This window comes from Nannobrachium achirus (genome assembly GCF_963921795.1).
Source record: "Nannobrachium achirus genome assembly, chromosome: 15".
Lineage (NCBI taxonomy): Eukaryota > Metazoa > Chordata > Actinopteri > Myctophiformes > Myctophidae > Nannobrachium > Nannobrachium achirus.
Genome location: NC_137822.1, coordinates 63055850 through 63073672, shown reverse-complemented (window position 1 = coordinate 63073672; position 17823 = coordinate 63055850). Strand labels below are relative to the sequence as shown.

At 40.3% G+C, this 17823-nt stretch overlaps 1 pseudogene across 1 annotated transcript in view; it reads left to right on the top strand.

Annotated features, from left to right (window-relative positions):
* Positions 1–17823, top strand: part of LOC308299995 — a 158543-nt pseudogene that overhangs the window by 103061 nt on the left and 37659 nt on the right. Inside the window, exon 4 of the transcript in view lies at positions 5714–5880. The product of the transcript in view is annotated as an uncharacterized misc_RNA (transcript). The remainder of the gene's footprint in view (positions 1–5713; positions 5881–17823) is intronic.

Sequence of the window (17823 nt, the reverse complement as noted above, 5' to 3'; positions counted from 1 at the left end):
GTTTATTAGATCAATGTATTGTTTTTAGGGCGGATTCACCCACAATGTGGCTAACTTTAAAACGAAACTTTTTACAAGAAATATAGCCCCAAACCCTTCAAAGATCCCAATGACAAACCCACCTAACAAACGTTTACTTAGGAAATAGATTGCTGCACTCTGACAATTATAAAATATTTCTTATTTACCTCCTTTCTTTGTTCAGCATCTCTCAGCCTGTTGTCCACATTCAGCTTCCTGAAACTCTTCCCTTTGTAAAAAGTTAAACTGTCTAAGACACTAATCGATAAAAAACAAACGCGAAATAAAGTAAACATACAAGCAGAGACTTGAAATAGAAAGAGTAAATTAAAAAATAGCAAGTTAAAGCAGTTAAAACTGCCGCGGAATGTAATGTAGTGGCTCCAGTGCCATTGTTTACAGAATGGAGGAACTGTGCACCCGCGCTTCACTAAGGGTGGACGCGCAGAGGAACAGACTAGAACGCGCACTGAGGCCATACTCTATCCTGATTGGTGGAGGTTTGGCTGGTCGCCTCTGAAAATCAAATCCAGCTATGCTCGTAACAGGGGACAGGGTGGAAGTCCTTATATGGTCAGCGCACATTATAGTCAGGTGCATTAGTGGAAAATGTACACATTTTATTTTTATTTGAATGAAAGCGAAGTCCTGAATATACCTTTAACAATAATGCATTACACCTGTGCAGCTGACCTGCAGAACCTGGGAATATACCATTTTGTCAAGATGGGGAGAATACAAGTGTGGAGAATATAATTATAATACCTTGTTAAAGTGACCATTTTGTTACATTTTGCATTTGTAGTTATTTTACTGTAATTTAACAACATAATAACCAGAACAGATAGGCAAAGAGAAATTCATGGATTTATATTTAAAAGTAACTTTTATGTTCCCCCCTGGACCCAGGGTATGGCAGCTGCATACCCCTGCCATACCCAATTGACGCCCCTGACACAGTGCATGGTAGCTGTGAAAATAGAATACAGTACGTTCACGTTAAATTGATATTGCACACACTCACAAGTAGGGATGGGGGCAGAGAATCAGTCAAATCACAGCGCAAACGTAATTGTCTCTGTTGGTTGTTAACATATGTCCGAAACTGTTAATTCTCAGGATTCAAATTCAAAAGTAGCAGATCTTCAAGCTTCTAGATCTGCAACTTTTGAGACTTTTGCGTGCCCATTTCGGGCTTTAGCCCATTAAAACAGGGAAAGCATCTGTCATATTAGATTCTAGCATAAAAAAATAGTAGATGTACAAAACTATTCATCAATGACACCAAAATTAATCAAGTAACTTCGACAAAGTTTTTAGGTATTATAGTTGATGATAAACTCAACTGGAAAAAACACATAGATCATGTTTGTAAAAAAGCAATGAAGTCAGTAGGTATAATAAGGAAGGTTTGTTCATTGATGGATAGAAGTTGTGTTTTAATTCTTTATTATAGTCTCATTTTTCCTTATATATCTTACTGTAATATGATATGGGCTAGTACTCATTCTTCACATCTCCAAAAAATGATTTTACTTCAAAAAAGATTTGTTAGAATGGCAACATCCTCTGATCGATTTGAACCATCTGCTCCCCTCTTCAAGAAACTAAACATTCTGTCTGTGTCCGATGTTAATTCTTTACAGATATGTATATTTGTGTATAAATGTATCTATGATCAATGCAATCTACCAAATGGTTTTAATAGTTTCTTTTCATTCAATTCTGATATTCATTCATATGTCACACGGCAATCAAAATACCTTCATGTACCTTATTGTCGTACTTCCCTCAGGCAGTTTTCAATAAGATTTAGAGGAGCTAATCTATGGAATGCCGCCGATCCAATGCTTAAAGGATCTTCATTACTGGTTTTTAAAGCCAACTATAAAAAGATGCTCATAGCTAAAATGTAGTAGATCATGTGTATTTGGTTGTGTACAGGTCTGTAGATAGTTTGTAGTACATATGTATGTACTTCATGTACTCTATTCTATTGTATGTGGATTTCATCTAAACATGTTTATTGAATGTACTGTATAATCTTTTATTTTTTATTTTAAATATGTATACTTATGTCTGTTTTATAATTAGGGGAAGTTCTTCATAAGCCTTTGGCTTCTTCACTTCTCCTGCACAATATTTGATATAAATGTATTGTTTTTCTTATTTCAATTATGTGTGCTAATAAATAAATACAAAATACAAAAAATACTCTGTGCGTGTGTGCAGTTGACTAAATATAAGATTTGATAGATCAGCCATTTGCGGCATGCAGCTAAGTGAAAATCAGCCACTTCGATGCCATTACGGCCCGCTTTAGTTTAAAATATAAAATAGAAGTGTGATTTTCCTGCGAGCTTGTAGATCAGCTCTTTTCTATTTGTGAACAGCACCTTAATGAACAAACACTGCTCTCGTGAAGTGTTTGCAGCTCTTTGCGTCCGGGGACAGCTGGACCGGTGCTTACAAGAGTTGCGGAAGCGCGCACGTGCGCACACACACGCACACACACACACGCACGCACGCACACACACACACACACACACACACACACACACACACACACACACACACACACACACACACACACACACACACACACACACACACACACACACTAGGGCATTCACCAAATATTCGAATATTTAAATATCAAAGTCACTATTCGACGTTGTTCACCGAAGTCGAATATTCGCTTTTTTTTTTATTTTATTTTTTTATATATATATAATTTATAAAGCTTGGCTAGATAGGAAGTCATAAGAATGAGTTGTCAATGGTTCTCAAAACTTTTTAGGCCGTGACCCCCCAAAATAAACATATTTGAACTGGGGACCCCCACCCTGACAAGCACTTGGATTTGTAAGTATTACATTTAATGTGACTCGGTTCCGCAGATAAATATTGTGAAAATAGCAGATCTACATGCTCACATCTACATGAGCATGTAGATCTGCTATTTTCACAATGTTTGCCTCTTGCTTACTTAATATTTGACAGTTTGGCCAGTCCTGTCGAATATTCGACTATTCGAATACTTTGAGGTCGAATAATTCGGATACTTAAAATCACTATTCGTGAATGCCCTAACGCACGCACGCACGCGCGCACGCACGCACGCACGCACGCACGCACGCACGCACGCACGCACGCACGCGTTTGTTACACGTGTGTATGCGCGCGCACGTGTGTGCGTACGTGTGTGTGTGTGGCGTAATGATGTGTATGACGTTGTTGTAGGGCAGAAACCTCTTTATCTCGATATTCTATCTTTTTGTAAATGAATGCCCTACTTCAGGGGTCTTCAATGTTTTCAGGCTGAGGACCCCTTAGTTGAGAGAGAGATGAAGCAGGGACCCCCACAACCTGTTCATAGATTCCATATAGTTTCATTGTTTGACAGCACAATCATCAGTGTATTTTGAATTCATTTAAATTTGTTTTTTCAGATATTTAACCACTTGAACCGTCAATACTTAATAAACTTTCACTCTGTACTTAGTCTGCTCTTTTTCCTCTCTACACCAAAGCTTTTCGCTGAAAATAGCCGATCTACAAGTTCACAACGCCTCGCAGCGCGAGGCGTTGTGAGCTTGTAGATCGGCTATTTTCGGTGAAAGTTCTCCGAATAATGGACACTAGGGTTCAAGTTGTTAATATAAAAAGGACTGGAAGATTTGGAGGACCCCCTGTAGTAACTCTGAGGTCCCGGACCCCCTGTTGAAGACCCCTGCCCTACTTGATCACGATCACACATCCAGCATCACACAAAATCACCAAAAGTAGCAGATCGACAAGCTCGTATGGCGAAGCCCCTAATGACGCTTTAAGCTTTATTTTTCTTCCGCCAATTTTCCCAGTTCTTGCATAACCGTATAGTTGTTTTATTATTATTGTTGTATTATTTTATTATTTTTTCCTCAAAACTATTGGCCAAAAGGTGGCGCTGTAGCAATCAATTGAAAATCCAACATTTGAACAGGTATAGCTCATGCTCTGTTTGAGCTACAGCCATGAAACTTCAATAAACATAATTATGCATCTCTCAACTGTAGCAACATGATGCAAGTTTCATTGTCTTTATTCATGGCGCAGAAGCTCAGAAGAATTTGCCTCCTTTTGAATGAAAAACGTTGCTTTAATAGTCACAAGATGTTCTGGTTCTGTGTGAATGTACTCATGACAGAGACAACAGCACAAAAGAAATATATTTCTTTTTTGTGGAATTAATCACACTAAACCTTAGATGTGAACTCACATTCTTTATATCACAAGTTCTCAAACCTTTTCACGTCAAAGACCCCCCAAAATGATATGTATTTGAAGAGGTTTTCACAGTGACCCCCAGAAGAAAAGATTTATGTTTTAAAAAAAGAAGAAAATAGCAGATATACAAGCTCACAGCGTGGCACAAATCTGCTATTTTTGAATAGCCAACGTAAAAGTGGTTAAAACTACTACTTAGATTTAGTTTGTCTTTGGAATAAAATTACATATTTTAGTCATCTGAAAAGTATTAGTTTTTAGTCTAGTTTTAGTTGAGTAAATCTAGAGGTTGATTCTGTCGACACAAATCTATCTAGGGGGACCTTGATGGCGTGATTTTACACTTGGTTGCATGCTGGAAATAGCTGATCTAAATGCTCACAGCATGTAGATCGGCTATCTACAGCACAACACCCGAGCACAACCAAATATAAAATGACTTGTCTTTTAGTTCTACACGATTTCTACACGTCCCTCCCTAACATCTTAGTCTAGTTTTTTTTTTTGTTGACGAAATTGCCAATATATTTAGTCTTAGTTTTAGTCATCATAGCTTAGATCAGTGGTTCTCAAAGTGGATTCCAGGGACTCTGTGGGTTCCTTTACGCCCTGGCTCCACCGGCCGCGGCGAGCGCCATGCAGTGTTGTTTTTGACAGCAAATTTTGATTTAGTTTTAGTCATAGTCTTTTGAATAAAATGTCATTTAGTTTTAGTCATAATTTAGTCACCTGAAAAGTTTTAGTTTTAGTCTAATTTTAGTCGACTAAATATCATAAGATTTTAGGCGACTAAATCTACTGTTGATTTAGTCGACTAAAATGTATTTTGGCAGGCCTTGATGGCATCGTAATGACTGATTTTACACTTGGTTGTGTGCTGAAAATAACAGATCTACAAGCTCACAACGTTGTGAGCTTTGTAGATCGGCTATTTTCAGCACCCAACACCTGAGAGCAACCAAACATAAAATGACTCTCTTCTACTACCACTAGTCCCTCCCTAACGTTTTAGTCTAGTTTTTATTTTGTTGACGAAATTCTCAATATAATTAGTCTTAGTTTCAGTCATCACAGCTTAGTTTTTATTTAGTTTTCATCAGTGAATTTTTCGTCATAGTTTTAGTCGACGAAATCAACACTGGCGTCACGTCACCGTCAACGCTGGGAACGCTCCCGTTTTAATTAATGAAGGGTGCTCCACTGCCAACGTCAACGTCAACGTTGGACTCTCAAATTCGCCCCGGTTTATTTTTTGACGCCGTCCGGCGCCGGCACAACGCTGTCTTTTTGGTGGAGCCCTAGCCTTAGGGGGGCTCTAAATTGACCCATACAAGTCCGTAACTCTGACAGTGTACAAATGGAAAGTTTGAGAAACACTGGCTTAAATTGACTAAATCAACACTTGTGTCTGTGATTCCTCCAGGTGTAAGTGCAACGGCCACGCCAGCGAGTGCGTGGAAGGGGACGACGGGGCCCTGGTGTGTGTCTGCCAGCATCACACGGCGGGGGTGGACTGCCAGACGTGTCAGCCCTTCTACCAGGACCGGCCGTGGGCCAGGGCCAACGGGGACTCGGCCAACGAATGTCTGAGTGAGTATACGACCCATCATGTCACACATGCAATTAGACTAGTAAGACGCCTCAGGGCGACAAGCAACCTCACCCTAAAGGACGAGGTCGCGCCATGTCTTGGCCATCGGACCAGTGATGTATATCGGACCAGTTACCCATTTATGGAGATCCATGGAGATATGCTGTGAGACCCCAAACATCCTATGACATCTATCACATCTGACATCATACATACAATCCCTTTTATGCCCATACACGGAGATCCTTGTCTGAACCAGCCACACAGATATGGGCTGTCTTCCTCCATATATGGGCATTCCCATTATGAAGTCCTGTTAGATATGGGCTTAATATTGATGACATCAGGGATCTCCATATATGGGAATAAAAGAGATTCTGTATAGTGGTTTCCATGACATCACAACATTCAATCGCTTTTATGCCTATACATGGCGATCCTTGTCTGAACCAGCCACACAGATATGGGCTGTCTTCCTCCATATATGGGCATTCCCATATGAAGTCCTGTTAGATATGGGCTTAATATTGATGACATCAGGGATCTCCATATATGGGCATAAAAGGGATTCTGTTAGAGTGGTTCCCATATGACATCACAGTGATGTCAAAGCGTGATGTCAGAGCAGCAAACCCATAGACCACGCCTTGTCAGTATCCCGCTAGGATCAGCGGCGGCTGTGCCGCGGTGAGACACGAACACACTCGCTCAGTGAGTAAACGCCACGCGGTATTTCACAAAGATGAACACAATCCATCTCTCGTTGCCCGCGTGCGCATGCACAAACGAGCACGCGGGCCTCAAAAATTCTCTGTGCGGCCAAAATAGCCACCCGCCTCCCATTGAAAATGAATTACTAGGAGGTGGTGACCGCGTACCGTCTGGAACCCCCTTTTTTCTTGGATACGATTTGGTCCACAAGTCCATGCTGTATTGACATGGTGCCATAGGAGAGATAACAGCCCAACGTTGATCAAAATAACAATTCTTAATTACGTGATGCAGCTGTTTAACAATAATTTTACTCTTGAGAGCGTAACATTTAACCAAATGGTCCCTTATCCATTTGGTTTCATTGTACACACTCAAGATGTTAAAGATCTATAAGGGTCCATTAGGTTACCAACTCTCCAACACTTAGCTGGGGACCACCTGGAACCCCCTCAAGGACCACTGTCTGGTGGTCACCGGACCACTGGTTTTGAAAACCACTGCTTTAGATGAAGTTATAATACTCCATAAGCCGTGTTATGAGCTTGTAGATCTGCTACTATTTTCACAATATCTATCTGTGGAAACCAACCCCATCCAATCTTCAAATATGATTATTTTGGGGGACACAAACTGAAAAGGTTGATAACCACTGCTATAGCACATACCGGTATGAGGTGTTTAAGGTTCCCATGAAGTTATACAATTTATAAATATCTATTTACACATCATTGTCTGCCTATAAGCTTAATACAGCTTGGACTAAGTTGAACTTGAGACGTCATTTAAGGCTGGTAATTTGGGGGTTTGGGTTATGTTGTCATGTTCATAAAATAATAATTTAATGTGAATCTAATTGAAACTAGCACTCTCAACGTGCATGTCTCTGATATACGCTCGTTCCAGTCCACAGCCTGGTATCCCCTGAAGGGATGATTGCTGCGCGATTATTAATTCCCCAAAAAATGTCACAGTTGTCAATTGATTTCCACAAACATTTGAGAATTGCCATCCTTGGCCTACTGTCAGCATGCTCAAGAATGAACCGCTATTATATGTGAGATTAGTTGCTGGAACACACACGCACGCATGCACACGCGAACGCGTGCACGCACGCACGCACACACGCACGCACGCACGCACACACACACGCACGCACGCACGCACGCACGCACGCACGTATGCACACACACACACACACACACACACACACACACACACACACACACACACACACACACACACACACACACACACACACACACACACACACCAAGGCCGAACACATGTTCTCCTGATGGAGATAAGCAATGATATATTGAGTAACCATGGACAGTAGAACAACTATTTTTGAGGAAGATAATATCAAATATAAATATAGCTGCAAGCAGCGATAAAGTGGCCAAGGCAAAAGCATCAAGGGAAAGCAAAGAAGACATCAAAGACAAACTAGAAATACTGTTCCTTCGAAACAGTGTGGGCTCGGTTCCAACCCAACAAATAGGATACTTTAAGGTACTGTAAGGTACAGTACCTTACAGTATTGTACTGTACCTTACTATACTGTACTGCACCTTACTGTACTGTACTGTACTGTACTGTACTGTAACTTACTGTACTTTACTGTACTCTACTGTACTGTACTTTACTGTATTCTACTGTAACTTACTGTACTTTACTGTACTCTACTGTACCTTACTGTACTGTACTCTACTGTACCTTACTGTACTGTACTGTACCTTACTGTACTATACTATACTGTACTCTACTGTACCTTACTGTACTGTACCTTACTGTACTGTACTCTACTGTACCTTACTATACTGTACTTTACTGTACTCTACTGTACTTTACTGTACTCCACTGTACCTTACTGTACTTTATTCTACTTTACTGTACTTTATTGTACTTTACTGTACTCTACTGTACCTTACTGTACTGTATTGTACTTTACTGTACCTTACTGTACTGTACTCTACTGTACCTTTCTGTACTGTACCTTTCTGTACCTTACTGTACTTTACTGTACTCTACTGAACCTTACTGTACTTTTACTGTACTCTACTGAACCTTACTGTACTGTACATATTATATGTGTTCTAGATCTACATTTTTGATTCTGTGTTTGGGAACCAGCAACTGTCAAATGGACTCCAACTGTAGTGGAGTATATTGAGTGCATATACTGTAGGCTAACAATCCCAGATCACATATGTCCTCCACTATGTCTATAACCAAGGCGTTCTTCTATGTGGCCACTCCAGACTGAGGAGTGGAGCATGGCTTTTATTGTGTTTGTGGATCTGACTTGGAAATGCATTGGTTTTGATATCTCCCTGACAACCAACAACAACCACTAATATGGCTGACTGTCCCTGCGGGCTCTAGGATATATGGCTATGGGATTTACATCCCATCGCCCGGACTTGATTCTTGATCACAGCTGTGTAATCAGTAGAGTGGAGAGGGACATTTATTTATAGTTTTAACTATAACTATAGTTTTATACATCACACAGCTTAGACATTTGGATCAAATCAGAGAGCAGACCTGTGTGAACGCAATGATATAGATAGCATATCTGAAGTGTGAACACTGCAGCCACAGCGCCTTAACATAAACATGGGTCTATTATCCTTCTCTCCACTCTGGGGACCCATTGGAAATGCATTGGGTGCTTAAAGTTAAACATTTTTATTTTTTTATATTTATACTACAAAACATTTCAAAACCAAAAATACAAGCACACGTGTCCTCAGTAAGCTGAACACATAAAAATTTGAATGGTGTTGAAAGGTGTAAGCGTTTAAGAGATGAATCGCGCCAAAGTTTTGAGGAGATACTGACTGACTATAAACTAGAAAAATATTGTTCCTTCGAAACAATTGTGGGCTCGCTTCAAGCCAGAAAACAATGGCTATAAAAGCACAAAATGTCAAGATCGCAGGCAGTGCTCTCTTTGACGTTACTGACATCAAAGATTGGTCCATTTTGTTCCAAAAATGTGTTATGCAAAAGTGGACCCGCTGGTGGCGCTATAACAGGCCAATGTGAGAAGGTTGGTATCTGTTCCTTGACCTATCGGGAATGTGCTTGCAAGATTTCACGCACATCCCAGGCTGTGTTCATGATTTGAGGTGTTTTTGGCTTTGGACACTTTATCGCTGCTTGCAGCTATATTTATTATTATTATTTTATAATTTTTTTGTGTGCACTTCATAGGCATGTTAGATAAAGGTCCTTAGATTGCGTGTAGAATGTTTCATGCAAATTGCAAAAAAAATCCTAGAATAAAAACAGGTTTAAGCGTTTTACAAACTGCTCAAAATTATATAGCGCCCCCCTTTGGCCATTTGGGGTAAGATTGGTTTCAGTGATATTTGAACTAACCCTCTACACTATTTTGTCATGAAAATGTGACTTTGCATGTATGTTTTAGAGGCAGAAGAATAATTTGCATAAAAATGCAATATTGTTTGAATTATTTAAAAAAGCATGTTTCAATGTTAAAGAAATCCGATCTGACAGATCTTTAGATATCGGTCCAAAGTTCACGTAAAAAAAAGTTTTGTGCACGTGACGCGAAAATTCCAGAATAAAAGCGGGTTTACGCGTTTTACAAACTGCTCAAAATGGCGGAAAATCGAAGGGCGGAGCTTACTTAACAACGACACAGATGTCTTCCGCTTGAGTCAAAGCACGCGTGTAACAAGTTGCATGTCTTCAAACGAAACGAGTCAAGACTTATGTCCGTTTGAAGTTTGAATTTTCAAACGCTTCGTATAGCGCCCCCCTTTGGCCAATTGGAATAAGATTGGTTTCAGGGATATTTGGACTAACCCTCTACATGTTTGCCAAATGCCATGAAAGTAACACTTTGCATGTTTGATTTAGAGGCAGAATAATAATTTGCATAAAACCGCAATATGAATTGAATTATTAAAAATTAATGGTTTAACGTACAAACTTCTCACCACATAGACTGTATAGGTATTGGTCCAAAGTCCATGTGAAAAAAGTTTTGTGCGCTTAACTCAAAAATCCCAGGAGGAGATAGATTTTTACTGTATTTCATATAATTCAAAATTGTGGGAGACCTAAAGGTCAGAGGTCAAAAGTCAGAGGGTAAAAGTTGTTCGGCATGAGGAGACGCATACGTGTATACAGGTTTCATGGCTGTATGTATAACACAGCATGAGCTATACCTGTTCAAAGATCGTACTTTCGAAGGCTTCCTACAGCGCCACCATTTGGCCGATTGCTGTAAAAAGTAATAGCACACTTCCCCACTGTAAGCTGAACACATTGATATTTTTATTTTCATTTTCTCACTAAGTATGTAGGAGTAGAAAGGAACCGAAAATCCCGTCTACTTACTAGATAAATAAATAAATAAATAATGACAACATCTAAAGTGTGCTCGCCAGGTACTGGCGAGCCCACAATAATGAAGATAACATACGTGTGCTCGCCTTCCAGGCGAGCCCACAACTAGAAGCAGTGTTCTTCCGAACAGGTCAGGTGTTTTTTTTGGCCCACTGGTGACTCTATAACAGGCCAATGTGAGAAGGGTGGCATCTGTTCCTTGGCCTAGTGGGAATGTGTGTGCAAAATCTCACACACATAGCAGGCTGCGTTTGAGACAATTTGTTCAAAAAGGAGCAATCCTGCAAACCTTGGAATTCAATTTTAGCCAATTAGATAGAATATGATATCGGACAAATCCGTCATGATCACATCACTGTAGAGATACTGTGTACTGATTTGTGTGATTTTCTGTCTATAGCTGCAGAGCGAGATGAACAAATCTCAGTGAGAGTTGCAAGGGCCCCATAGCCTAGTGCAGTGTTTGTTATTTTTGCCTTTTTCTTGAGTTTTGCCTTTTGTTCCCGTTCCCGAGTTCTCTATTTTTAGATTTTTGGCAAAGTTTATTTTTGCCATTTTAGAATTTTGGGTTTCACTGTACAACTGCATGGTGGGGGCTGGATAAATAAAAATCTTAACGAGACACAAATTGCTTATAAGCAGACATGGCAACCCAGGTACATTCAGAGCCCAGAACGCCAACTACTGACACTTTAATGCAAGGACAACAGGAAATCAAATGATGTTTTTCAGGACAGCTTTTTCAGCCCCCGCCTCTTTCAGGATATGAACAGGATAACAGGGGCGGTGCCAGGAATAACATGAATATATAGAGATAAATAGTAATACTGAATAAAAGTACAAAGGTATTGGCATCAACTTGACATTTTTTGAAAATAGCAGATCTACAAGCTCACAATGCAATGCAACGCATGAGCATTTACTGGAGTAGCCTAGAAGTAAGACTATACAAGTGAAGTATAAAATACCTCAAAATTATACTAAGGATAGTATTTGAGTAAATGTACTCAGTTACTTTTACACCCCTGGCATTGTAGACCCAGATGCTTGTGAAACATGATAAAGAAATAGTCATGCAATAGTATGAATTTCAGTTTATTTACACAAAGGATTTGCAATTGCAAAATATTTGGCAGCATTATTTTCTGTAAGTGGCTAGCAGAGTCAGACTTAACTAAACTTAAATTGTTTTTATTGAAAAACGTTGAGGGGAAGGCGGCTGGGGGTCAAAACTTGGAACTTTAGGCGCTCACATGGGGCTGCCGTCCTGTGGGCAGAGCAGACTATGGATTCCAATTGGGGGGTGTTGGAACCCAGCCAGCCTAGGTGGGGGAGGGAGAGAGAAATGAGGTGAGCTTCAGAATAATTACAGTTGAGCCACAAGTTAGAGAAGAGGTGTTCAATCTGCCCGTTCCACACAGTTCAGAATAATGAACCAACTTACACTGCCGTTCTTTGGCTTCAATGAAGCAATCTGGGAGCTGGTACTGATTGTCAGCTGATTGTCAGATGGGCTTCAGGTGTGAGGCTGAGCTTCCCCTGCATGGTTTGAAACAATAAATGAATAAATGAATGCACTCAAACATCATTACTTTATAAAGAAACTCAAAGTCATTACTTCAAAATCAAATCAAACTAGGAATGAGTGTCACTGCGGCTGCTTTTTCCTACCCATAACCATAGGTCAGACAGGATTGTGTCAGTCTTTCTGCAGGCTCGCTATCTTTCAGATTCAGTTCTAGGCAATAAACCTGGCCTGGATCAAAGAAAAAGGCCAAATGAATAGAAAAACAACAAATTCAAATAATCTGCTGCACTACAGGCTTGAAACAAAATAATTCCATTAATCTCCCCAACTAGGCATTGGCATTAAACTCAAAATACATCAATTCAATAATCAACGTTGCAGCTAACATACAAGCATTACATTCCAAAAGAAATCGTTTAACATTTAGATACCAAAACCAAAAACAACATAACATTTCAGAGCACATGGTCAGCTTACCAAGTGACACATTGTTCCTCCATCATACACAGCCAGTGTATCGAGTGGATCAGGTAGGTATGTTCAGGTGAGGTAAATCTAAAAGCCAAATTATAGTATGGGTAAGTATAATGAATGAAACTGTTAGAAATTGGAATAGTTGTTGGAATAATGAACAGTGTACAGACCTGCAGCTGCTGCATAATGTAGCAGTGAGTAGCAGCAACCACCAGCACCATGCGGCTTCCAAACAATCTGGGAGGGGGGGAGTGGCCTCAACTCAACCACTATTTATACCCTTGCTTAAGAAGGTTGCCATGTTTGGTCGGGTTGCCATGTTCAGTTGCAGTACCAGGGTTTTCACGGCAAAATGTTGTAAAATGTATTTTAAATGCATGAGGTAAGGCTTGAACAGGGGACTTCTGGAATGATAGACAAAGGCCTTACCAGGTGAGCTATGCACAGCTCTGCACAGTGAGAAAATATTACTTTAAATGTTTGTTTTAGAAGCAGAAGAATAATTTGCATAAAACCGCAATATTGATGAATTATTTAAAAAAGCATGTTTCAATTTTTAAAAAATCCGATCTGACAGATCTTTAGATATTGGTCCAAAGTTCATGTAAAAAAAGTTCCGTGCACGTGACGCGAAAGTTCCGGAATAAAAGCGGGTTTAAGTGTTTTACGAACTGCTCCAAAAGGCGGAAAATCGAAGGGCGGAGCTTACTTAACAAAGACACAGATGTCTTCAGCTTGAGTCAAGGCACGCGTGTAAGCAAGTTGCATGTCTTCAAACGAAACGAGGCATGACTTATGCCCCTTTAAAGTTTGAGTTTTCAAACGCTTCGTATAGCGCCCCCCTTTGGTCAATTGGAGTAAGATTGCTTTCAGTGATATTTGGACTAATCCTCTACATATTTGCCAAATGCCATGAACGTGTCACTTTGCATGTATGATTTAGAGGCAGAAGAATAATTTGCATATAACTGCAACATTGAGTGAATTATTAAAAAATAATGTTTCGCTTTAAAGAAAATCCGCCTAAGTTCTCAGACCGTATTGGTCCAAAGTTCATGTAAAAAAAGTTTCGCGCACGTTACGCGAAAATCCCAGGAGGAGATACATTTTTACTGTTTTTCATATAATTCAAAATTGTGGGAGAAGTAAAGGTCAAAGGTCAAAAGTCAGAGCGTAAAAGTTGTTCGGCATGAGGAGACGCATAAGTGTATACAGGTTTCATTGCTGTACCTGAAACAGGGCATGAGCTACACCTGTTCAAAGTTGGCATTTTCAAAGGCTTCCTACAGCGCCACCCTTTGGCCGATTGTTGCGAGCTTCGCGTTTTAGCCGTTTGGCATAGTCCTCTGCCATACTGCCGAGTTTCGTAAAAAGCGACTGCACGGTCTAGCCGCTAGAGAAAAAGTGGCGGAAGAAAAACATGATGAAGTCCAATATCAATGAGTGGCCATTTGCCACTTCGTGGCCTTGGCCACTAATAATGCTATCATGTCTTAGGAACTGTGTGTGTGTGTGTGTGTGTGTGTGTGTGTGTGTGTGTGTGTGTGTGTGTGTGTGTGTGTGTGTGTGTGTGTGTGTGTGTGCCGTGTGTGTGCGTGCGTGTGCGTGGCCTTTCATGGCCACTTGAGTGGTAGTGTTGATTTTAGTCATCTTGAAGTCATAGTCTATTTTCAGTCGACTAAATATCATTTTAGTCAACTAAATCTACAGTTGATTTTGTAGACACAAATATATTTTGTGTGGCCTTGATGGCATAGTAATGCTTGATTTTACACTTGGTTGCTTTCTGAAAAATAGCTGATCTACAAGCTCACAGCGCGTCGCAGGGCAACATGTTGTGAGCTTGCTGATGTACTATTTTCAGAGCTAAACACCCGAGTGCAACCAAACATAAAATGTCTTATTGCGACCGAAGGTCGCATTTACCCTGAAAAACCTTGTCGCTTGAGTGACCTTCTGTAATCCTTCTGTACAGGAAGTGATGTCAGTGTGATGTCAGCGAGTTGTGACATCACTTCCTGTAAGGGGCGGCTACACAAGAGTAAGAAAGACAAAAAAAAGAGAAGGATACACAAGACTAAGAAAGACAAAAGAGAAGAATAAAAAAGAAAAAAGGAGGAGGAGGATAAAGATACCAAAAGGAGAGAGAAGAAAGGGTGGATGAGGTACAATGTGTCTCAGAAAAGAAAATGTAACAAGGAGGTGGCAACGGGCGGCCAGATAAAGTTATTAGGCCTGGATCAAACTTTAAGTCGACGCACAGGATTCCAGAAGTGTAGCGCTTATTCGCTCTTGTATCAAACCGGTACTCGAAACGTTCTTAGAATTTAACATATTTTAGTAACATATAATAGTAAATATGGGGGCGGCTGTGTTAAGAACGTTTCGTTGTCAAGCTCAACGTTGGGCATTTGGACCTATGGAGAAATAGAGCAAACCTGTTTGGCCTAAACATGGAGATGTGGAGAACACTATATATGGAGATAGTCCAGTCCATCATGTCATATGGGACTACCGTCATAGACAGTAGCCATTGTTAGGCCGGAGTCAATGGCTGTCTGTCTGTCTGACTGTCTGTACAGGAAGTGATGTCACATGACATACTTTTTATGCCCATATGTCATTCTGTACCACATCTCCATGTTTAGGCAAACTCCACACAGAAAGGCCCTATCGCCAACCCCAACTAGGGTGTGGGCGATAGGACCTTTCTGTGTGGAGTTTGCATGTTCTCCCCGTGTCTCCTAGGGTTGATACCCTCACAAAAACATGAACAAACTCCCCCCAGAATGACAACAACTAGATTCTTCAGAGAAACGCTGTGGTTGGCCAGATGGCCAAGAATTGGCGCGACCTCGCCCTTTAGGGCGAGGTCGCATGTCACCCTGAGGTCGCATGTCACCCTCAGGTGTCTTACTAGTAGTTCTACTGGATCTCTTCTCCACTAGTCCCTCCCTGACAGTCTAGTTTTTATTTGCTGAATATATTTATTCTTTGTTTTAGTCATCATTGCTTAGTTTTTCTTTAGTTTTATTTAGTTCCCGTCAGTGAAAAAAGGTCAAACATTTTCATTTTTCATCATAGTTTTATTCAACGAAATCAACACTGGTTTGCCGTCCTGCAATCATTTTATCGAATGCTGTTGTGGACAGATTATAATGTTATAATAATAATTAATATATTTATATAATATTATAATGTGCTGACAGATAAACACCATGAAGGCGAGTGGTACATTAATTGTTTTTTTATGCTGGATTCTATTAACCCATTCAGAACGGGTACACAATTTGTGTTTCATTATTTTATGCTTTAACTATTGAAAAATAGCAGATATACAAGCTCACAGCGCGGCACCGAGTGCCGCGCTGCGAGCTTGTAGATCTGCTATTTTTGAAAAATCGTGAAAATTAGAATTTTGACCCGATTCTATAAGTGTCTTTTGAATCCTTCTAAGATTTTTGGGAAAAAACCTATGTTTCTATGTCAGCAATCTGGCCAGCCATCGTCAAAGAAAAGGTCCTTTTCACTTAACTGGAGCTCAGTTAGTCTGTCCTTGAGAGACTACTATGTCAGTGGTGCTCAAACCTTTTCATGTGAAGGACCCCCAAAATGAGATTTATTTGGCCACGGACCCGCATCTGAAAATATCTAGTTCCAGGGACCACCCAGAAGCAAAATTTGAGTTACAAATGTTCGCTTTGAAAATACATATATTCCAAAGATTTGCACACATTTTCATTACTTTTTTTTTCAAAAATAGCAGATCTAGAAGCTCGCAGCGCGGCACTCGGTGCCGCGCTGTGAGCTTGTATATCTGCTATTTTTCACCGGTTAAAGCAGTCAATAATTTCTAGGCCTAAATGGGTTAAGCAACAAGCTTGTTTTAATTATCTCGGAGCCAACCAGATGGTGTCTTTTAAAAAAAAACATTATGGCAACCAACCCAGTCAATGCATTATTAATAAATAGAATCACTCCGCATAAAAAGAGGCACATAACGCAAGTATCTCTACACCGTAAAAAGCATAACCGTGTATACTCTGGTTCTTACAAGATGAAAACTACAGCAGGGCGCAGTTTCCTTCACGTTCAATAATGTGTACAATAACATTTCACGATTCCTTAATTCACATTCACAACACTGCATATCGTCACTGTCGGGCAGAAACCTCGTGTCTCCAAGTTTCAAATGTGTACGTTCTTTCACGAAGTAAAGCCCTGCTTCATCAGACATGGCCGTCACACAAAAGTAGTGAAAACAGCAGACGTATACAGGGGCGCTGGAACTCCCAAATCCCAAGGGGAGCTGAGCCTGGAGGAGTTCATGCGTGCGGCCTTTGGCTGCACGCCGAAAATTCACGTTTTTTTATCCGGTTTTGGGTTATTTTTATTACGGTTTCGGGTGCTTATTCCCCGCACAAGGAGCTGTATAGTTACTAGTTATTTTAGCACACAGTGCAACACACAGCACGCATGCACACACACAGTCACTCACGCATAGGGTGACCATATTCTGAAAATCCAAAAAGAGGACACACACACGCACGCACGCGCGCACGCACGCACACACACACACACACACACACACACACACACACACACACACACACACACATATATATCTTTTTTTCTTTTCTTTTTTTCCCAAAATAATTTATAGTACTAGTTTACAGCTCAATTATGTTATTAGTTATGTATTCATTTTTGAGGGGGTTCCAATTGGACCCTTTACAAATCTATAGGCTAGAGAATGAGATCCACTGATAAAGTATGCCTTTTGACTCCTGTATGAACGTTCAGCTTTGTAACGAGAGGTAACCCAAACCGCCGTTCTGCTTTA